The following is a 16898-nucleotide window of genomic DNA, read 5'->3' as shown; positions in this document are numbered from 1 at the left end:
TTTTACATAACTCCATAGTACAGGTAAAAAATTCGAAACTTTGTAATATATCATACTATGGAATCCACTTGTTTTTCTCCTCCTTCTGGACTGAATTTTCCTTCTCAAAATCTTTATTTTGTGGATAAAAGGTCTTCAGCGAATGAAGATCTCCCCATCAACTAAGATAGGAGATGACAGTTGGTGCTCATAAAATTCTATGGTGAGCTGTAACTGACGTTTCAGGAGAACTTGCAGCAGAATCCCTTTTTTCTCTCCATCTTATAAGCACCACCTGTCAACTCTTATCTCAGTAATAGAAAAATTTTCATTGACAACAGATTTTACCCATGAATTGAGAGTGAGAGAAGCAAAATTGATAAAATATACAGTATTACAAAGTTGCTTATGTTCACATGTACTATTGATTTATGATGATATAAATATTAAAACGACGGTTATGCTTTAGTCACCGATTTTGTGACGTTATAGCGATATTGCTAGCGATATCGCTGCATGTGATACTTACCTCCGACCCGCTCCCACGCTGCTTATCGCTGATCGCGCAAGAAGCTGCTGGACCATTCCTTGTCGGCCACTTCCTGCTGAGCTTCCTGTGGCGCCGACGAGCGACGCGTGGAGCCGGGCGGGAGGACGCAGGATCGCCTGGTGTGACAGGTAAGTAGCGATCCCTGTCCCCTGCGATGTCGCTGGTGAGATCTGCCTGTTTGGCAGCTCACTAGCGACCACCTAGCGATGCACCAGCGATCCTGACCGCGTCATATCTCTGGTCGGGATCGCTGGTGAGTCGCTAGGTGTAACGGTACCCTAAACTGTAACCGTCGTTTCAGGAGAACTTGCAGAATGTCTGTGTCTGGTTCTAGCTCCTCCCTCTCCATAGAATCTTTTAAGCTCCAACTGTCATCTCCTATCTCAGTGGAATGGGAAAATCTATTTTCACTTGAGACTGATTTTACCCATAAATTGAGAATGAATGATCACTCCAAGCTTACTACTCTAATAAGATGTATTATTTTCATGCGTACTATTGATTTATGGGGAAAAAAATAAAAATGAAAGTTATTCTTGAAAAGAGGACCCAGGTGCCATGTACGGCAGAATGCTCCCGCTATGTCGCACCAGTCCGCTTTTCCTATCCATCGTGTAGGTATCTTGCAGTTTGTGCACTGCGACGAATAGTCACTCAGGCTTTTGTTACATGACAGCACATTTAATGAGCTAGGACTAAAGATCCGAGGGGGCAGTGAGAAGAGTAGACATCACTGACTATATGATTTCTTTTTTTCCATTTAATGGTATGTTAAGGGTTAATTGGAAAAATAAAAAGGATGGGGGGGGGGGAGAAGTGTTCCTAGAAAAGACAAACAGTATGTCTGTGCTAGCATAGACCAGTCCCACAGGGACCGACTCTGTCCCTCAACAGCTGCTCCAAGTAATTGTCTCCTATTTATTTGCAAAATCTCATTGAATGAAGTGTGAAATATTTATGGGACAAAGATTAGAAAATCCCATTGTACGATATCAGTGACATGTATTCCGGCTATTTTCAGACATAACCGATGCCATTTTAGAGGATGGCTTATCATATGAAGAGGACTGATTTTATTATTATTGTTATTATTTAGTTTTATTCATTGAAATTCCTGGTGTTTATAGTGTATATGAGTCCAGTGGGTGGTCCTAATCAGTGATTGACAGTAGTGATGAGCGAGCGTCCTCGGGATAAGATGTTATCTGAGCATGCTCGGGTGCTAGCCTAGTGTCTTCGGCGTGCTCGAGTAATATCTTTGAGTCCCCATGGCTGAATGTCTCGCGGCTGTTCGACAGTCGCAGCACATGCAGGGACTACCTGTTTGTTAGGCAATCCCTGCATGTGTTGTGGCTGTCAAACAGCCATGAGACATGCAGCCGTGGGGTCTCAAACATAGTATTCGAACACGCTGAAGACACTCGGCTAGCACCCGAGCATGCTCAGATAACACCTAATCCCAGCACGTTACACAAACACAGTCTTCCTTGTATGACTGTGCATGCAGAGAGCTGTCAATCACTAGTAGCACCACCCACTGGACTCCTATACATGCAAACATCAGAGATTGCCATGAATAATATACAAGTTATATTGAATCTTGTCCTAGAAACCTAAACATCATTCTGCTCCACTTGTATTTTCTTGGAGGGATTTTTTGGCAATCGCTTTATTAAAAATTCAGGATGCAGCCAGATAGGTCATACTATGAGAAGTTGGCGCTTTTGTATACGGTAATAAAACATACTTTGTCCGACTGCGGACTATGCTTCTTGGATGACTAGTCTAATACAATCATTGTTTTATCATCAGCAGATTATCCCTGTAGGACTAGGTATCACGTGCCTGACAGTCCAGGTAACCCCGCCTCCCACCACTGATTGGCAGCTTGCTGACAATGCACAGAATAAAGCACAGCTCAGCGATTTGGCCACTGCTACATCTACACATCTACAGTAGAGAAAACAGGGATTTTATCAAAACTGCACCAAGCAGTCCAGTCCAGACACATCGCTGGAATCAGGATCTCTGCCTCTACATCATGCTGTTGTCAGATTACATAGCAAAAACCTGCTGACAGATTCCTTTTAACTACTATTTGGAACAACACTTGGGAGGAACAATCTGGTTGCTTTGTTGTCCTCTCCTGTGGTTCAGGTGTCAGATTAGTCTTTCAGTAATCGTCTCCTGGAGAACGCCCCAGGTAATGGAAATGCTAAAACAAGTGATAACGATTCTCAATGCAGATGGTGTAGTAAATGGCCGATAAAGTGAAGTTTCGGAAACTCTTCCATTTTTCCATTACAACAGATTTGTTTGAACATTTAAGGCATAAATAATAAACTGGAAACTTGGCGGCCGACCGGCTGCTTTTATCAGAGGAGGTGGGGGTCTCCTAAACCGGGGGTCACTTATTGGGATGGAAGGCCAAGTCTCCAACTGTTAGAAGGGAGGAATAAATACTCCAAGAATGACTTGAAGGAATCAGATAAAACTCTGCCAAGGATATTGTTTTCTTGGACAGGCTTCAAACAAAGTCTGATGTTGCTATCTGTTCAGAGATCCCTGTCAGTTATCATTAGAAAATGACCGACTGTTTAAATCAGGTTTTTATGTCACTTTTTTGTTTTTTTGAAAAAGCAGTGTTTTGCTGTTTTTTTCATAATTTGATCTTTATTTAAAAAAAAATATCAAAAAGAGTAATATTGCAATTTTCACTCTGGATATTTTAGACTAATAGTTTCCTGTTCTGTCATGGAGAGTTTCCAGCAGGCTCCTTATCATCAGAGGAAGGATTACAATGACCCAGACTGCCTGTCTTTTCAAGAAGAGTTTATCATTTGAGGCAGGGTTACAATGACAGCTGCTACCGCTATTCACAGCTGACCCACCGATCACAATAGGTTATGTCACAGCTGACACTGCTCCCCCCCACCCCCACCCACAATGACCTCTGCACCTGCTCATTACATGCTTCGATGCAAAAGGACAGAGTCCCACCAATGTGCCTGTGTACATGTGTTGTTTCCTGAAACGACAGGAAGTTAGAGTCTAAAAAGGCCCCAGTGGCTGGTGTGCGAATTGCAGGATTTCTATTTATTGTTTTTTAATACAGATTGTAATATGTACAAAACAACAAACAAATACAATATTTTTTTTTTCAAAACTACATTTATCACAAAATCCTGATAGCTTCCCTTGAAGAAGAAGGTGACTTTGTTCTTGCAGTATTGAATAGAAGGTATCATTGATATAATATAGTGATTATATTGAAATGGCTACTGTTATATAACCCATCAACATAAGCTTGTACAGTATATACTGTATATATATATATATATATACAGTATATATTTATTTAATATATTATTGGCATTAACACAGAGTCTGTAGCGCAGTACAAAAAGTATGTACGACTCCTCCAGTACTTTGCATTACAGCGGTCGTGAACTGCCAGACTTGTGTACATCCGCCCATTGCACTTCCCTATGCCTCCGATTTCATACAAAGGTACAACAGAAGTCATTATGGAAGCCGTAATACAAGCTTCCACCATTTGTGTCCAGACTTTTTTTTTTTGCCGATATCTGAAACAACTGATAAAATTTGGTGGCGCTTTGTACACGATCTTTCTCTGAAACGTTCTGGTGTTTCAAAGAAAATGTAATTAGAAGATCTGGCAGAAGATCATTGCCAGAGATGAAACAAAATGACGTTACCCATGGTTGGCTTTTCCCAGCGCCAGTCCTGGTGATTGACAGATCTCTAGCTATGGGAGTGCCAAGAAATCACCTAGAAGGTGCAGGAGAAGTCTGCCGGTGCGGAAGACTTCTGTCGATGTGGGAGAATTCTGCCGGAGCAGGAGAATTCTGCCGGAGCGGGAGAATTGTGCCGGTGTGGGAGAATTGTGCCGGTGTGGGAGAATTCTGCCGGAGCGGGAGAATTGTGCCGGTGTGGGAGAATTCTGCCCGAGTGGGAGAACTCTGCCGGTGCGGAAGACTTCTGTCGATGCGGGAGAATTCTGCCGGTGTGGGAGAATTCTGCCGGAGCGGGAGAATTGTGCCGTTGTGGGAGAATTCTGCCGGAGCGGAGAATTCTGCCGGAGTGGGAGAACTCTGCTGGTGTGGGAGAACTCTGCCGGAGCGGAAGAATTGTGCCGGTGTGGGAGAATTCTGCCGGAGCAGGAGAATTCTGCCGGAGCGGGAGAATTCTGCCGGTGTGGGAGAATTCTGCCGGTGTGGGAGAATTCTGCCGGAGCGGGAGAATTGTGCCGGTGTGGGAGAATTCTGCCGGAGCGGGACAATTCTGCCGGAGTGGGAGAACTCTGCCGGTGCGGGAGAATTCTGCCGGTGCGGGACAAGTCTGCCGGTGCCAGCTCCAGGCTATGGTCCTCAGTCGTATTTGTACATGGTTTGGGCAGCATGAATCATGTGAAAGGTTCCCTTTAAAACTTGATGCAGGAGAACAACTCAATACCTGTGTGTTTTATGCTGTTATGGCAGGAACATAGCATCCTATGTGCCAGTCTACAGATGCGGACAGTGCAGGTTTTCCTTGGAGATCTTCAGTTCACGTGGATCTGAACAGACATCTATTGTTTAGGCAGTATGGAGCAGGCGGTGCTGTCCTTAATTAGGAATGGAGGGCCGCCCCACACATGTTATCATACTCCAGGGCCCATGGTAATGCAGGGACCACACCTGAGCCTCCAGGACTAGCCTGGCTGTACCTTTATATTCCCCGAGCCCCTGCCGGTTGGGTCTCTGACTCCCACTGTCTTTCATACAATCTAATTCTTGACATCATCATTATTTCTGAAAATATTCATTTTTTACCGGTGGTTTTTTGTAGCACTTTGAGCCGTCCTGCACAATTTTGACATTTTGCACATTTTCCTTAATGAATCCCTTACACCGAACCGAGTATCATTAAGAAGACGGTAGATAATAAACAGAACGCGGAGTAATGAGCTGTAGGGGGAAGAATGGCCGGCTGTACAGATGGCGTCTCGTGTGCTCACATTTGGCATGCAGGACGTGCCGGTCGCTCGTGCGTCATGAAAGCACGGAGCGTCATAGTGATAGGAGCAGCTGGAGGAGCCACGTTATTCCCTCAGCCATCAGCCCCATGTAATGACCTGTATTGATTGAGAATATGGACAACTGGATCGGCACCAATTAAACAAGTAAGAAATGATATAAGAAGGCAAAAATATCAAAAAGAAACAAAGAGGCCAAGATGCTGCTGACCCATATTTTCTACTTACTAGATAAGCAAATATATACAAGAAATGAAGCCAAGATTATATAATTTATCTGGGAAAGTTTGGTGACGTTGAATAGCACGTTACATAATAAATACCATTTCTTGGTTTCTTGATTTCCTTTCTTTTTTTTTTTCACCAGGGTTAAATGCCGCTGTTCTCCTGAATTCGAGGATATCTTTATTTTCTTCCTGCACCTCTGCGTTCCTGAGATATGACTTTCCAGTATGTAAATCTAAAAAGTTCTAGCCAACTGGGTGTGGCCCCCAGAGAAAAAATTGGGGAGCACGCCCACTTGGTTAACAAGACTAGATTTATATACAGGGAAGAGGGAGAAATATCTCAGGAGTGTAGAGGAGCAGGAACAAAAGAAAAACATCACCGGATTCAGGAGAAGAGCGGCATTTACACCAGGTAAGAAATATATATATAGAGAGAGAGATTATATATATATATATATATATATATTTATGTCATGTGACTTGTCCTCCATAAGGAAAAAGATATCATTATCAGATCAGTGGGTGTCCTGCTCGCATCACCCCTGGCCTTATGGTTACAGTGCGCCATACATTCAGCTCACTGTACGTCTAGCAGCAGCAATGTTGGGTTTTATCACAAAGGACCGAGTGTAAAGAGCCGGTCAATCACGGATCTGATTTCGATAACCTATCCTAAGAATAGGACATCAATGTCTGATCGGTTGGGGAGCGACATCCAGCACCCTCGCCGATCAGCTGTTCATTGTGTTGGCTCAGTTACGCCGTTGACAGAATAGTGGTCGCGCCGGGTACTGCACATCCACCCAATATTGATTTGAATAGGCGGATGTGCAGTACCCAGCCACGGCCACTATACAGTAGACGGATCAGGGTAGCTCCATAACTTACGAGTTCCGGCTGCGCCGACTTCGGGAACAGCTGATCAGCGGGGAGTTCTGGGTGTCGCACCCCTGCCGATCAGATGTTGATTACCTAACCTAGGATATCAATGTTAAAGTCCCTGACAACCCCTTTAAGATTCTCGTTCCTAGCCATCTTATTGATCTGCGTATGAATTTTCCACACTATAGTAACGTGAAGCACCGACTCGGTAGGAGAATGTGGAATCTCATGAAGGCACAGGCCGTGGGTCCATAGCATATCCCGCCAGGGACTGTGCACTTAGCAACACTCAGCCCCATCACCTCTTATACATATACTATACAATGAGGCACCACATTCTCCCCAGCACTGCTTCTGCCAATGACATAGCACATGGTGCTGTGAAATATGCTATCATTTGTAATATTATTTATTATTTCGTTACATTATGGATATTATATTATGCTATTTTAGTTATTTACTATTCTATTTTGTGCGTTTATTGTGATGGATGTATCCTAATATCACACATAGGAAGGAGCCAGTAATGAGGATGCTTAGTATTCTGCTTCCTGCAGCCTTGGGACGTAAGACGTCTTATCGCTCCCAACTGTACATTTTTTAATTAGTTGTACAGTAATTAGATATTTTCAAGGAGATTCTTCCAAAAAAACTTGTCAGCCCTGTCTGTGTTAAATAACATCCCACTTTTATGAGGTTCATTTGCCTAAGGAATGCCTGTAAGAAAGGAAGCATCAAAGGAAGCCTTTATGATCTGGACAGGGTGTCATCGTCCTCAACGTTTTCTTCCACCTTTTTTTCTGTAATCTTTGTGTTCGGAAGCTTTATGAGGTCTCGCGAGCCAATGCGCTGTTGTAACTCTATATGTGGTGACACTGGATCTGCTCCGACACTTGTCCCCGGACGAGTTTATTGCACCATGTGCAAAAAACATTTTTAGCCCTAAAGTCAGCATGTTACATAGTATAGCCAAAGTCAGTAGTACTCAGCTACCCCCGAACTATCATCCAGGACTTGACCTTAGAAAAGAATGACCTTGGGATATCCATGTTTTTGTAGTTACAGATAAAGATATGTTTGATCTATGACACTTAAATGGAAGAGGCACCAGATTTCACAATTAAAACAGCAAAAACCCTTAAATTCAGTTCTGGAACCTGTTGAGGCCGGTGTACTTACTGTGAAAGTCCATGACAAAACGGATGTATAATGTTTTTTGAAAAGTTAAACTGTCTCAAGGGTAAAGTAGTGATATAGATGACTCCCGCTTAGCTACATTGTCTAATTTTGAATTTCCCACGTTTTGTTTTTCTTGGTGGGGGGGATTTGTTAAGAAATTCACCCTATGCATTGAAAAGAGTGAAGTCTTCAATGACTGCCGCACAAAAAATAGATATGCTGTAGAGTTTTAAAGTTCGCACCGTAGGTCAATTTATGTGCTGAACGTGGGTGGATGAGATTTTTAGAATCTAACGGGAGTTGGGAGTGATGGTAAAATAGGCAATTGCCCAGGGTCGTCACCCTCAAAGGGGTTTCCTTTCCCTTACAAGCTTGAAACTGCACTGGTGATGTCTGGTTTGAAGTTTAGTAATATTGTTTTGGTGACATCATGGTCATCATGCGACCAGAAGTCCTTTACCCTGTGGGGGTATGGAAGAGCCAAAGAGGAGAAGAAAGTCTGGTATGTCCTCTACGGTGTGTATGTGTGTAACATGCAGTGTATGTGTGTAACATCATGTATGTGTGTAACATACAGTGTGTTTAACATGTACTGTGTATGCAACACATAGTGTGTATATGTAACATGATGTGTGTAACATGCAATGTGTGTGTGAATGTGTGTAACATGCAGTGTGTATATGTAACATGTAGTGTATGTATGTGTAACATGTAGTGTATAGTATCCAGATTTATAAACACCAGCAGCGCAGATGAACATTCTTAGGAGCAAACATGTCAGCAATCACCCGACAAAGGAGCCAAATGCTCTAACACCCTAATTAGTTAGTTGGCGCCTGTGGGGTGTGCACATTTTTAATTAGCATGTGCAGATATAAGAGACTCCAGGGCAGTATTGTTGTGGCGGCCATATCACACACTCATGATTTGCACATTGCAGAATTGTGATGATGCATTAGCTCCTTCCCTGTAGTGCACACCCGTGTTCTGCTATGTGTTCTTTGATTTGCTCTGCAATGTGCTCCACGATGTGCACTGCGATATGCTCTGCGATGTGCTCTGTGATGTGCTCTGTGATGTGCTCTGCGATGTGATTTGCTCTGCGATTTCCTCTGCGATATGCTCTGCGATGTGCTCTGTGATATGATATACTCTGTGATGTGCTCTGTGATGTGTGCTGTGATATGCTCTGTGATGTGCTCTGTGATATGCTCTGTGATGTGCTCTGTGATGTGCTCTGTGATGTCCTCTCTGATGTGCTCTGCAATGTGCACTGCGATGTGGACTGCGATGTGCTCTGCTATGTGCTCTGCGATGTGCTCTGTGGTATGCTCTGTGATGTGCTCTGTGATGTGCTCTGTGATGTGCTCTATGATGTGCTCTGCGATGTGCACTGCGATATGCTCTGTGATATGCTCTGCGATGTGCTCTGTGATGTGCTCTGCGATGTGCACTGCGATGTGCTCTGTGATGTGCTCTGTGATGTGCTCTGCGATGTGCACTGCAATGTGCTCTGTGATGTGCTCTGTGATGTGCTCTTTGATATGTTCTGTGATGTGCTCTGCAATGTGCTCTGTGATATGCTCTGTGATGTGCTCTGTGTTATGTTCTGTGATGTACTCTATGATGTGCTCTGTGATATGGTCTGTGATGTGCTCTGCAATGTGCACTGCGATATGCTCTGCGATGTGCTCTATGATATGCTCTGTGATGTGCTCTGTGATGTGCTCTGTGATATGCTCTGAGATGTGCTCTGTGATATTCTCTGTGATGTGCTCTGCGATGTGCTCTGTGATATGCTCTGTGATGTGCTCTGTGATGTGCTCTGTGATATGCTCTGTGATGTGCTCTGCGATGTGCACTGCGATGTGCTCTGTGATGTGCACTGCAATATGCTCTTCGGGCCATTACACAAGCATTGTGATGTGGGACGCCCTCACACCCAGGGCTGTGGGGTACTCGGTACCGGGCCCGGTGGATCTCAGTGGAAGTTATCACGGTAGCTGTGACCTGGCCGGTGGCCCTGGGCGCCCATTGTAAATGTTCAGAGTGAATGAATAAGTCGTGACGCCACCTGTGGTGTTCAGCAATGTAGATGTTAGGCCGACGCTGCAACCAGATCCTCTGGGACAGATAGTGTGGTGCAGCAGTGATGGTATAGCCCTCCACAGGCAGGGCTGTAGTCCCAGGGCAGAGTAGATATGGTGACACTTAGATGGTGTAGTGTCAGGTGCAGGGGAGATAGCAGTGCCGGGCAGGTTGACGCAGGAATAAGTGGGGGACACCAGGGCATGTAGCTCCAAAGCTTTACTCACAGTCTGTCGTGCAAACAGGTGCCTGCTTCTGTGCCATGTCCTCCGGGTCTGGGACTCAGTCAACCCCTAGGCCAGATGGAATACTCCTTTCCAACACTCCGCCAACTTGTGCCTTTCTGAACGTCTCCTCTTATAGCGCCTTTAGATGAAGTACTCCTAGTACTGAGTTACACTGGAGTTCCTCCTGTCCGATGTTCTTATGAACTCTACTTGTACGGCAGACAGCTGTAGCCTGCTTCAGGGACTCTTTGCTACTAGGTCCCGGCTCACTATCCAGTTGCTGTTGTGCCCCCAAGTCTTGTGTGGGAATAAAGTGGTCACTACTTCTTTTCCTCCGGTGTCTGCTGCAGGACCATTAGTATCCGTACAACCTCGGGGACCGGGCCCCGGCCTTGCGCTTAGAACTTCTAGGAAGGGTTCTCTTCTCACCCACGTCCTCTGTTCTCTTTTACTCCTCACGTTCCGTACTAATCCTTTCTTTCTATGGAGAGTCAAGCTTTCAGTCTATGTTGCTCTCTCTTTCTCTCTTTCCCGTGCCAGCAGACCCAGATCACTGGGATCTGCTGCAGCACTTCCATCCATTTATCCCTCTCTCTAGGGATCTTCTCCTCTCTCCAACCAACTACTGACCAACTAACTCAAACTCTTCCCGCTCCTCGAAATGTAATCTAACTCCACCCACCTCCCAGCACGTTTCGTGTTCCAAGCAGGAAGCCACCAATGGGTGCTTTGCTATACTCCAAGCAGGGAGCCGCCGAAGGTGCTTTGCTACACTACTTTGCGGTGTGGGGTGCAGGTGTTGGAGCATGGTCAGGAGTCTCCACCTTACCTGGATGGTGGGGTACCACACCTCAGGAGGAGGTGCAGTACCTCTGTGGCGACTGAGCCTTAGGGGCGCCATAGATGCACTAGCACACTTTTCTAACATACTTGCACTGTATTATGATTGTGCATTGCTTATATATTGCACATATGATCTGCTGCTTTGTATTTGAGTTTCCCTATAAATCCTCTATATGACTTCATGAATTGTTTTTTATTAATATTGCTGAATAAAGATGTGGACTTTATTATGATATTATGATTATTATTTGATTATAGATGGGAGGGTAACTTATCATTGCAGCCTACTTTGCCCCTATATATAACTGTTACCTGATGAACATTGTTTCAAACATAACATATAATATGTAGTCATCATTTCCCAGCCCCCTTACAGCATACCACGCATCTAGTCCATCCTACATTTCTTCTTGCTTGCTCCTTGCCTGCCTATTGCTGCCTGCTTTCTTTCCTGTCTGGTTTTATTCTCTTTCTGTTTCCTCCCCCTGGTGGCAAGAAAAGGAAGTGCAGCTCAATTTGATGCCTACATCAGACTTCATCCAGTGTAGTGTAGAGTGTTAGAAATGCAAAATCCTAAAAACCCTAATAACAAGGGATGACCTAACTAGCTGATGCTCATTATAACGATCATGTATTACTATAACTATGGCATCATTGAACTCTAATGAATTGTATATTATGCTAACATTAGCCTGGATTTTAATCAGTTTATAGTTCCTGATTAGGCACATTTTGTGTTTTTTTGTTTTTTTTTGTGGCTTAAAAAAACTGTTCAATTTTCTTTCTCGTTCTGATCAACAAATAATTTTTGCATTTTTTGCTGTGATATATTTGGGAATTATTTTTTCATGTCCTTTTAATACTCTCTTTTTTATGATAATTTTACTGCTCTGCATTTTTTACTTTTTTATTTTATTTTTACAGCCACAATAGGCCACAAAAATGCATTAAAAAATGTGTTCCTCTTTCTGTTATTTTTTTTTATACAGTATATCAGATATATATTTTTTTCAATGGGGGCAGGGCTGGTAACAGTGATTTAAGTTGTCAGTGACTATTTTTATTTATTTTTTTGCCTGCTTTTTATTTATTATCATTTATTTCTCATATTGTGCCTCCATAATACTTTATTTTATTTTTAATCTGATTTTCCCTGTAACTTAGACTAGCATATTTGCCCCAGTTATAGTGAAATTTCAACCTCCTGGGCAAATAGCAGACCTGATTGGGTCTCCTAGAACCCAGAAGCTCCTGATTCCTCTCTAGATTCGGCAAAACCACTACTGCTGGGTCTGGAGAAGGAAGCACTGTTAGTGTTTCCTATACTGTATGTGCGGCACTTGTTCAGAATGGGTATTCAGCGTTCAGGAAGGCAAAGAAAGTAATAAACCCTCTCTGCCTTCTATCGGGAGGTCACCCGTGTCTGACATTGGACTCCCTGATCCCACAGCTGCTCAATTACCTGCAACTGCTTCACTATGCAATGAAGTTTTAGAACGTCAATGCAAATAGAACACAAACCACCCAGATGTTTGAAGTCTATGGGTGGTCCACAAGTGGTAAAGCAGTATAAAATTTATTTTCTTTTAGTAATTAATGCTGATTCTGTCCAGGAGACCTATCTGGGGAGCTATCTCATGCTACACAATGTGTTGCAGACTGGTAATAAAGATATAGGGACATTAACTAAAGGGTATTTCTCAACGTAACGTTGCTAAATGATTGACATTTCATACCAGCGGCTTGGATGAGTCATTGGCCCAAATTGTTCACTTTTTTTTTAATAGGAGGTAAATTACAAAGTTGCTTGTTTTTCCATGTACTTTGCAATTTTAACTGTTTATATTGATGAGGAAACTCCTTTACCGCCTCTTTATTATATGAATTAAAGGGATCATGTCAACGCCAACTTTCTTTGCAGATCATATTTTTAGGATTTCTGCTTTCTTTAATTGAATAGAAAACGTAACTTTTTGTTTCTAGTAGCTATAAAATTGTTCTGGTCACCCACCAGATGTATGATTTATCCTGCACCATTGGGATTAAATCCAGAAGATTTCATTGACCTCCAAGAAAGGAGTCATATATAATGCTGATCGTTAGGTCGTGGGATGGGACTCTGAAGCGCCCCTCACCTTGTCTATGGGGACATCTCAGCAGCACCCTTTGGTTCTACTGCAGTAGAAAAAATGTAAAGGGATACTCTCAATGTTAAAAAGTGCTGGGTATATAGCATATGCAATGCTTTATTATTAGTGGGGGGGTGGTCCTGACGTCTGAGACTTCCATTGAATGACTGATCCACATTGCAGAGAGTGGCCAGTGCACCGCTGTCCGACAAAAAACTCTGAAACAGCAATGCCATTTTTTTATCTCCTCCCAATCATATTCCAGGGATATGCCATCACTTTGCAAAAATTCCTCTACTAGCTTACAATCAGTTGTACTACGGTTGTGTAATCGGCACACTGGTGAACAATCCTGTGCTCATGGCGTCTGACTGGCAGTGACGACTCGGTGACCTCAGTATGTTGGTTAAAATTCGGATTTTGGATGACTGGGACACATTAGATTGCTACAAAAAAAATCCAGTACCTGGCATAATTAGTTCATAATGTAACGTCTTTTCCACTATTGGTCTTATAAACCTTGCGCAGGGTGACAGCCTCCTCCGGGCTCTTATCTGGGCGCTCCGTGCAACACTAAAATGACAGAAATATATATCACTAAAAGGCCATCAGCCGCCTAGGAGAAGCTTCAATGAATGTAAGCCTGGCGCGTGTCAAGAATTCTTCTCTGATTATTAATGCCAGTGGAAATATTAAAGGCACGTTGGAGAGAGGACGCTATTATAACCATTACCTATCATTTACCTCCACAATAATACCCAAAGATAATGAAGAACAATCCCACAAAGCAAAATAAAATGAGAAACATTCACAGGGTTGCACAGAATTAAAGAAACAGCGCCACATCGGTCTGTGGGTTGTGTCTGGTATTGCAGGTTAACTATATTTAAAATTAATTGAACCTAGTGTCAATAGCATAGCCAACTTTTAGACAGGTGTGATGCTTGTTTTGGCTATTTTTTCTAACATAAGACAACCCCTTTTAAAAGGAACTCATCAATTGCTGCAAAAAATTAAATACTTAGTTTAAAAAAAATCCCTGAGTTTCCCTAATTCTGACGCTCTTTTCCATTTTGCACTGCCATACTTCATTTGAGAAATATTCACATTTGTTTCTTCTGGTGCGCACTATGTGAAATCTCTGCTTGCACGTCCAATGACCATTTCTTCAGAGTCTTTTTTAGGGCCGTGCACTTTTGCTCCTCCCTACTAGATGCTGCCAAAAGTCCAAGACTGCTAGACTTTTAGATCAGCTGGTGAGCTGTGATTGGCAGCTACTGGAAGGGAGGAGTGAAAGATCACACCCTTTGATAAGACCCTGAAGAAACACCCTGTTGGACTGCAAAGCACAGATTTCACATACTGCACTCCAGAAGTTACAAACGTGAATATCTCTGTAAAGGAGTGACGCAGATCAAAACAAATAAAGCTGCAGTATCAGAGGAGCTCCGAGATTTTTTACAAGGTATTTAACTACATTTTTTTGATCAAGCGACAGGTTCTCTTTAATTCCATGTTACTTTCACGGACTCTTGACAAGTCAGTCTGCCCCAATTATGCATCTAGTACAACTTTTGGTTTCATATGATTACAACTCTGGGAGCCATAATGACTGGCAGTAATAGTTGTGATATTTGTAAAACAGATGCAAAAATACTATCTGTATAGAATGCAGAATTGTCTTTAAAAACACATGAAAGTAAGCTGCATGGACCTTATGGCCATGAGCAATTACCAACCTATAGTATGAAGATTATTGGATTTCACATGTAAGGAACCATTACTGCGTTTCTCCAGTTATTGCTACATACTGTAGTTACTGGATATGTTTTCAGCTTGTAATATATACTGTATATGGTACTGGAATTTGGTGACAAAGAGCAGATGCAGCTACAGGGACCCCCTTCTAAGTATTGTGCCCCCATATAACTCATGTACTCTGCACATGCATATACCGTAGCATCTGCATTTATAGTCTCCCACATCATCATTCTGGGATGTATATAGCTAAACGTGAGCACTTCTGGTACTTTTTACAAGCCTTTACTTATAGCTACCTGGAGGATTTTTTAAAGGAAATCTGTCACCAGGGTTTTTGCCACCTAATCTGAGAGCAGCATAATGTAGAGACAGAGGCCCTTGTTTGCTGCAGTTTTGATATAATCACTGTTTTATCAGAAGATCATCACTAGTGTAACACTAATGCCAGCGTCCCTGTGTGGTTCCTCTCCCTCCTTCCAGCAAGGATGCCGACTTACTCAACGCGCTTTGGAAATGCCCCCAGCCAATAGGTGGAAGACATCAAGTATATAAGCACACTCCCTTTGGTTAGTCAGTGTTGTGCAACTAGTCAGTTGCCAGGTCCCCCTCTGTTGTCTGACCCAGAATCCGTTCCTGAAACCCTAGACCCAGAACCTGTCCCTGAAATCTGTGTTGTCTGAACCAGATCCTGTTCCTGAGACTCGTGTTGTCTGAGCCTGAAACCGCTCCAGCGGTACCTGAGCCTGAAGCCGCTCTAGCAGTACCTGAGGCTGAAGCCACTCCACCAGTACCTGAGCCTGAAGACGCTTTGGCGGTACCTGAGCCTGAAGCCGCTCCGGTGGTACCTGAGCCTGAAGCCGCTCCGATGGTACCTGAGCCTGAAGCCGCTCCCCTGGTACCTGAGCCTGAAGCCGCTCTGGTGGTACCTGAGCCTGAAGCCGCTCCTGGTACCTGAGCCTGAGGCCGCTCTGGCGGTACCTGAGGCTGAAGCCACTCCGCCGGTACCTGAGCCTGAAGCCACTTCGGTGGTACCAGAACCTGAAGCCGCTTCGGTTAGTGAACCTTAGTCATGCTCCTCCTGGTTAAGCCCAGAACGTGGCACAGTGGGTCCACGATCCACGTGCGTGATAAGTAGAAGACTAGTAAACCTGCCAAGAAGTCCTCCATATTCATGAGCTCTGTATAACTCTGCCCCCACCAGTGATTGGCAGTTTTCTGCCTATGCACAGTGAGCTGCCAATCAGTGTTGTGGGTGGGGTTATGCAGAACTCAACATTTAGAGAACTGCTAGATCTTCAGCAGATAAAACTGTGATTTTACCAAAACTACAGCAAGCGGCCCTGCAAGTGTCACATAAGTGGAATCAGTCTCAGCCCCTACATCATGCTGCTTACAGATGGAATAGGAAAAACCTGCTGACCGATTCCATCTAAGTGGTGCGGTTACAAAATAGTTGATTACAAAAATATTTGTAATATAATGTCTAGATCACATATTTTAACTTTTTAAAGTTTACTGACAGATCCCTTTAAATGGAGTCTTCAGTAGTAGTTAAAAAGGAATTGTCCCCTCTCGCTTGCATTCACCTTGAAATAACAGTTTTGAAGCATATTTTCTTTTATTTCAATCCTTGCGCCATTCCCCGGTTATTCCTCCTGCGTAAAATGACAGTTGGGAGTTACTGACAAAGGCCTCGTCCAATCAGTGCTGACAAAGGGGGTGTGTCTCGCCCTAATTGGACAGTGTGAGAGTGGGCATGGACACGCCCCCTAACTGATAATACCCAGCTGTTAAATTATTCCTAAATTTCCAAGGGTAATACTGGAGGAACGGCACAAGGGAGAGATATAAGACAAGATGCTCCAGAATTGTTATTTTATGAGGAATACAGGTATGTACTTAACCAGACATGTCAGAATATGCGGCATACAGCCTTTAAGTGCTGTAATACATGAAAGCAGGCGTCTCAGTCCTGTCTGGCCAAGAAGTGTATTC

The 16898-nt window shown here is 43.5% G+C and overlaps 1 protein-coding gene across 6 annotated transcripts in view; it reads left to right on the top strand.

Moving 5' to 3' along the window:
• The window catches only part of IQSEC1 (IQ motif and Sec7 domain ArfGEF 1), an 893482-nt gene that overhangs the window by 673935 nt on the left and 202649 nt on the right, over positions 1-16898 (top strand). The gene's annotated exons all lie outside the window — the stretch shown is intronic.

Source organism: Dendrobates tinctorius, unplaced genomic scaffold (genome assembly GCF_039654945.1).
Source record: "Dendrobates tinctorius isolate UK_male_01 unplaced genomic scaffold, ASM3965494v1 ptg000038l, whole genome shotgun sequence".
NCBI lineage: Eukaryota > Metazoa > Chordata > Amphibia > Anura > Dendrobatidae > Dendrobates > Dendrobates tinctorius.
The sequence above is the reverse complement of the archived record's forward strand: the minus strand, read 5'-3'. Positions and strand labels throughout refer to the sequence as shown.